General features: G+C 42.7%; 1 long non-coding RNA gene across 1 annotated transcript; it reads left to right on the forward strand.

Moving 5' to 3' along the window:
• The first annotated feature begins 651 nt into the window (after positions 1–651).
• Positions 652–2,874, forward strand: LOC140074801 (uncharacterized). Its single transcript, XR_011849280.1, has 3 exons — positions 652–738; positions 1,198–1,409; positions 2,698–2,874. It is a non-coding gene; the product is annotated as an uncharacterized lncRNA (long non-coding RNA).
• Positions 2,875–6,697: the final 3,823 nt, after the last annotated feature.

Consider the following 6,697-nt stretch of genomic DNA (forward strand, 5'->3'; position numbering starts at 1 on the left):
TACTGTGACATCACTGTGTGTATTATCTCTGTACTGTGACATCGCAGTGTGTATAATTTCTGTACTGGGACATCACTGTGTATATTATCCACGTGCTGTTACATCACTGTGTGTATTATCTCTGTACTGTGACATCACTGTGTGTATTATCCCTGTACTGTGACATCGCAGTGTCTATAATTTCTGTACTGGGACATCACTGTGTATTATCCCCGTGCTGTTACATCACTGTGTGTATTATCTCTGTACTGTGACATCACTGTGTGTATTTTCCCTACACTTCGACACATTCGTGTCTATTATTCTTGTACTGTGACATCACTGTGTTTAGTCTGCATATTGTGACATTGCTGTATCATGTTATTATTGTGACATCAAAGATCTTTTTTAACTCTAGTTGTAATTCATCATATGGGTCAGGATAGGAGGGACACAGATAGAGTTTTATGCAGGGACTAGCGCAGTCCTGCTCTCTATGGTAATACCGTATATACTCGAGTATAAGCCGACCCAAGTATAAGCCGAGGCCCCTAACTTTACCACAAAAACCTGGTAAAACCTATATATTTGTTACTCGAGTATAAGCCGAGTTTGGGCTTTCAGCACATTTTTTTGTGCTGAAAAACTAGGCTTATACTCGAGTATATAAGGTACATGTACCACTTCCTGACATACATGTATTACCATTGACCTTTCAGGACCTGTGAGATGAGTCATCTAAGGAGAGAGCGAGCACATGTGAGTGGTATGTGTTTTCTGTCCGTGTGTCTGTCTGTGTGTTTGGTGTTTCTACACTACTACTGCACCTATCCTACACTGTAGTACAACACTACTACACCTATCTAGGGTTTCACGTTGCATCAAAACCTTGGTACTTGTTCAATACTTTCAAATTCAGAATGGTTCAATACCGGGTTTCTGTCATTTTTGGTAACTAATGTCTTAGCCTGTTCTACAGACTCCTAGTACAATACAATAAGACTTTATTGATCCCCTGCGGGTAAATTATTTTGTGCACCGTGCTCAGGCATCTTGTTACACACTGATAGGGGGACTGGTAGTTACATACGATTACATACACGTTACATCAGGATGACAACAGATTAAACGATTGTTTGTTTTGAGGGTCTTAGTTACGTGGTTAACATAATACAATATACTACCGGTAACTAACAGTTTACTTGATGGTATTTTTAGTGTAACCATGAGACCAGAACTGGACCGAAAGAGGCACTGTCCATTAAGCTAAAGATTAAAGGATCCCGATGCTGTTGTCAGGCCTCCAACACAACCTCCCTGCGCCGGGACCCTGTGCCGTTATGCCAGATCTTTAGTTCAGGTCCTTGGTCCTCATCTGTTGGTGGGTCATCAGCTACTCGAGCCGAACGGTGGATCTTCTGCTGCTGGAGGTAGGTGGCTGGCACAATCCTCATCTGTTGACGGGACCTTTGGGCTGATAAGTGTCCCAAATCCACCTGACAGGTTCTCTTTAACAATTCCAATATCCCACTAGTAGAAGTCAGAGAACAGAGATGTCTCCTATACGTTACAATATTGTTATTTACTATTACTATTAACAAAGAGGCCTGAGGATAACCAGTATCTACCACTATGTGGTCACTGTAAGGTGGGACACTGGTACACCTAGGTTTAACCCCTATCTATGCCTCTGCATAATTCAGGGGGTTCTTTCCAGAGCCCCTCCGGGCTGTAGCTTCACGGATTGTTAAAATGAGCAGAACATTTCTACTGCTTTGCTCATTGTAATAGGCTGTAAAGCTACAGCAGGGAGAGGTTCTGGAAACACCCCTCATTAGCATAATTAGAAATGTTAATTTTAGAAGTAAGGAGGCCATGGATAACAAATATAAGTCACGGTTCCTGGATCTATGAGTAAGGGCCCCTGGTGTATCATGGCGGTAGATTTCCGTTATGGATGATAAATTTGGGCTAAATCATGATGAAATCCCTGCTCCTCTGGATACATCAGAGGCTCTGGCTGGTGTACAATTCCACGCCAGGCGCTGCTTTATTGTGCTATTACCTTATTACATTACATTATTGCACACCTTCAGGACCAGGCTATAGCGAGTGCGTGGCGGAAAGGCCAAATGCCTCTGGGCATGTTCTCATCAAGCCCACTTGGTGTGGAGGTGGTGTAAAGGGGGACACAATCCTAATTCCTGATGGTTCGCAAAGGAATTGAGATTATTTCATGGCTTGTATGCCACAAAACTGATAACTTTCCCCCACAGACTCCAGCAATCCTGACATTCCCCTCCTTATAAATCTCTAGCTTTTTTTTTTGAAGAGTTAACTGTTTCATTCTAAATAGATGACACCGGGTCCTTCAATTACTGTATTTAACATTCCTTGGTCGGCTCCTGCCTCCAGCGCCTACAAGCACAGGCTCAGCAGTATCCTGGAGTTACCTTTATACATCAGGCACCTTGGGTGGCAGCACCTATTTTATACTCCATCAATAAATATTATCATTATTGATTCATTCCCCCCTGGGTGAACTTATATCCATCTCCATCGCACTCATTCATTTACTGAGGGGGTTATTTCTCCTGCAGCTCGTGCCACTTATAATGATACGACCTTTGAACTTGCACGTCTGACTGATAGCGCCTGAAGAATGTAATTCGAGGTCAAGAAAATCTCTTGTCTGGTCATGTTTTATTGCTCCAATAGGTGGTATCCTTCACAAGTGACAAATATATATTACAAACACAAGCTTCTTCTTGTTGCCCTCGGACCATGGAGAACGACACCTGTAAAGAAAACAACAGTTGGGTTAGGAACAGATAAAAAGAAGAGGAAATATTTAATCACCGTCCATATAAATTATTGGAATATTTGCCATTCCAGGATCCACAGTCATGAAAGCTGGACGTAGCTGCTCTGCGTGCCTGTGTGATGTAGCATCTGCATGCTTGGGAATGGTGAAGGTCTTGAGGGAGCTGTCAAGGATTTCCAAAAGATTTTTCATGAAAAATTTAGTCACCTGTTAAATCCTCTTCTCCTCATCTGTCTTTATTTACATATCTTGAAGGGATGATGTCATATATATTCACACAAACATTGCAGCCGATCACTGGTCTCATTGTCCCACATTGGCTGCAGTGCTTAGGTGATTGTATGATTTAGTAATCTTAGGCCCCTTCCACACTAGCGTTGCATTTCACGTCAGGGTGCAATGCGTGAAAAACTGCAGTTTTTGACTGCGTTTTTGTTAAATTTTTCCGTGGAGTCATTAGCGTTTTTGCGTTTTTCATGCTCGTGTTGTTTGCGGTTTTTTTGCGTGCATTTTTTAAGTCAACAATATATATGTGTGTGAAGAACACATTGCAGATGTATGGAAACATCTGCAATGTGTTCTTCACACACATATGTAGTGTTCTTCACATGCTATTTTGTTCGCACTGTTCCGCGCGTATCTCCCGACAAGTAAGCAGATGTGCCGAACATCTGTAATCTATTCTTCACTGTGTTCACGCGCGTGAAAAAAAAAAGCAAATGAGGAAAGGCCCATTGGAAACAATGGGACAGAGTGCAATGCAAGTTCTGCGTGTCAAAAGCATGCGCAGAACTCGCGCGTGAAAACCGCTAGTGTGGAAGGGGCCTTAATGTGTTGCACACTTGGCTCCTGGGAGCTAAACAATGGTTCAGGACTGGTCCACAAGCAGTCCCACAATTAAAATGATTAAAATGATTCTGACCGGAGCTCCAACAATCCTTTAGAAAATCTTTATTAATCCAACACTGTATATTGCTTGACACATCAATCCTTTTCAATGAGTATTGCACGTCTCCACAGATTTCTGACAAGAATAGGTCACCATTCAGACCAACTCCATCGGGTTTCCTAATCCTCCTTCATTCCCATCTCTCATTAAGACAATTTCACTTGAAGAAATACGCGTACGGGTAGTGTAGTAGATTCTTTGAAGTTTAAAATTTTATTTAAAAATATGCTCAGAAGCTGTGTAGGCGAAACCCTGGGTCGGGTGGACATGTGTGACTGGTGTCCCGCTTATGTCTAGATATGCACATTTTTACAAATACTTTGTGAGTATATTTTTAAATCTCTCTGTATTTTTAAAATCTGATCTGTAACAGAAACTACAAAAGAAACTACAGATGATATGAATATCACAAGATAGGAAGAATCACTGTTACAGGTTTGGCACTGAGGCCCAGGCATATTACAGTACATATCTGAGCCAAAACGAAGCAGGTATCAGTTGGGGTATCAATGCCTAGGTAAGGCTTATACTTCTACAGTATATTTAAAGGAAAACTGTCACCACATTTTCCTGTTTTCCCCAGATACCCATATAATAAACTTTATAATTTTACCTGCTATCCAGGGATATCTATAGCGAGTCTCTATTAGCAAATGCATAAATAGCTAATCAATGAGATCACAGAAGCCTGCGTGGAGAGGTGTAGAAGTCCAAGCGGGCTGCTGTGATTTGATGTAATACAGTTTGCTAATGTTAGGAGTCTAAAGGACCTGAGATGATGTCACCCTGGTCACATGACATTACTGCTGCATGCAGAGATAGCAAGGAGATGAGTTGCCACGCCCCCTCGACTCGCTATAGATATCACTGGGTACCAGGCAAAATTATAAAGTTGATTATATGGGGTCAGTAAGTGAAAAGGCTTCACAATACTAGCTGTATTTGTGAAAAATGTGGTGACCGGTTCCCTTTAAAAAAACTTTATGCCACTGTACATGTATACTGGACATGCATCTGCTCTGTGCATAAGCCCTCAAAATATCTTAGCGTCATCTAACACCATGCATTCTATCATTCCACCACTAGATGGCAATGTCGGCCTATATGTTACCTCCAGCACCTCCTGATACTATATTATGGTATTTCAAAAATATTATTTCTAGAATTTAAAGTCATTTTATGACTTTGATAAATGAATCATAAATTCAATATTTTCATTTATAGTAATACCATAATTTCCCACATAACATTCAAGTTATTTTCTGCAAAGCAAATAATCATTTTCATCATTCATTTTTTTTTTTGTTTTCTACAATAAGAACAATTTTTTAACTTAGTGTTTCATGTAATCCACCCAACAAATCATAGCAAACTGTGCAATTATTCATCTAGACTAAAACTTTCACTATACATCCTCATTTATCATTAGCAGATTTGAATGTGTGATGTCCCACAAGGATTAAAGGGGTTTTCTAGAACTTTAATATTGATCATTTATAATTAGGATAAGTCATCAATAGCAAAAGAGTGAGAGTCCATTGTACAGCTGATTACAGGGCAGTTAGCCTAATCCAATAACCCTAAATTCTGATTTATTGCAATTATCCCTTCCTACCTGCAGAGGGCAGCATTTTCACTAATATAAAATCTATTAGTGGATCCAAGCATCAATTATTAAATTTTAAAGGGAACCTTTAGGGGTTTATGTAACAAAGCGGCTAAAAAAAAAAAGTGTGGTATTTCATAAGAGGATGGAAACCTCAGGCAGTGCACATTGTTGGATAGTCCATGGGCATACATGAAAGTATCAAGTAGATCCGGTGTCGGACTGAGGTATCTGGGGACCATCACACTCGTTGCGCATGCTGCTCGGATCGCACGGCCTGACACTGACATGCTGAGTTCAGTCCCGGTGTGCTGCTGTATACAGGCCAGGCTAAGTGGTGATGTGCTGTATACAGGCCGGGCTAAGTGGTGATGTGCTGTATACAGGCCAGGCTAAGCGGTGATGTGCTGGGTACAGGCCAGGCTAAGCGGTGATGTGCTGTGTACAGGCCAGGCTAAGTGGTGATGTGCTGTATACAGGCCAGGCTAAGTGGTGATGTGCTGTATACAGGCCGGGCTTATCGGTGATGTGCTGTATACAGGCCAGGCTAAGTGGTGATGTGCTGTATACAGGCCAGGCTAAGTGGTGATGTGCTGTATACAGGCCGGGCTAAGTGGTGATGTGCTATATACAGGCCGGGCTTATCGGTGATGTGCTGTATACAGGCCGGGCTAAGCGGTGATGTGCTGTATACAGGCCAGGCTAAGTGGTGATGTGCTGTATACAGGCCAGGCTAAGTGGTAATGTGCTGTATACAGGCTGGGCTAAGTGGTGATGTGCTGTATACAGGCCAGGCTAAGCGGTGATGTGCTGTATACAGGTCAGGCTAAGTGGTGATGTACTGTATACAGGCCAGGCTAAGCGGTGATGTGCTGTATACAGGCTGGGCTAAGTGGTGATGTGCTGTATACAGGCCGGGCTAAGTGGTGATGTGCTGTATACAGGCCGGGCTAAGTGGTGATGTGCTGTATACAGGCCGGGCTAAGTGGTGATGTGCTGTATACAGGCCAGGCTAAGTGGTGATGTGCTGTATACAGGCCGGGCTAAGCGGTGATGTGCTGTATACAGGCCAGGCTTAGCGGTGATGTGCTGTATACAGGCCAGGCTAAGCGGTGATGTGCTGTATACAGGCCGGGCTAAGCGATGATGTGCTGTATGCAGGCCAGGCTTAGCGGTGATGTACTGTATACAGGCCAGGCTAAGTGGTGATGTGCTGTATACAGACCAGGCTAAGTGGTCATGTGCTGTATACAGGCCAGGCTAAGTGGTGATGTGCTGTATACAGGCCGGGCTAAGCGGTGATGTGCTGTATACAGACCAGGCTAAGTGGTGATGTGCT

The sequence above is a fragment of the Engystomops pustulosus genome, chromosome 8 (genome assembly GCF_040894005.1).
Source record: "Engystomops pustulosus chromosome 8, aEngPut4.maternal, whole genome shotgun sequence".
Lineage (NCBI taxonomy): Eukaryota > Metazoa > Chordata > Amphibia > Anura > Leptodactylidae > Engystomops > Engystomops pustulosus.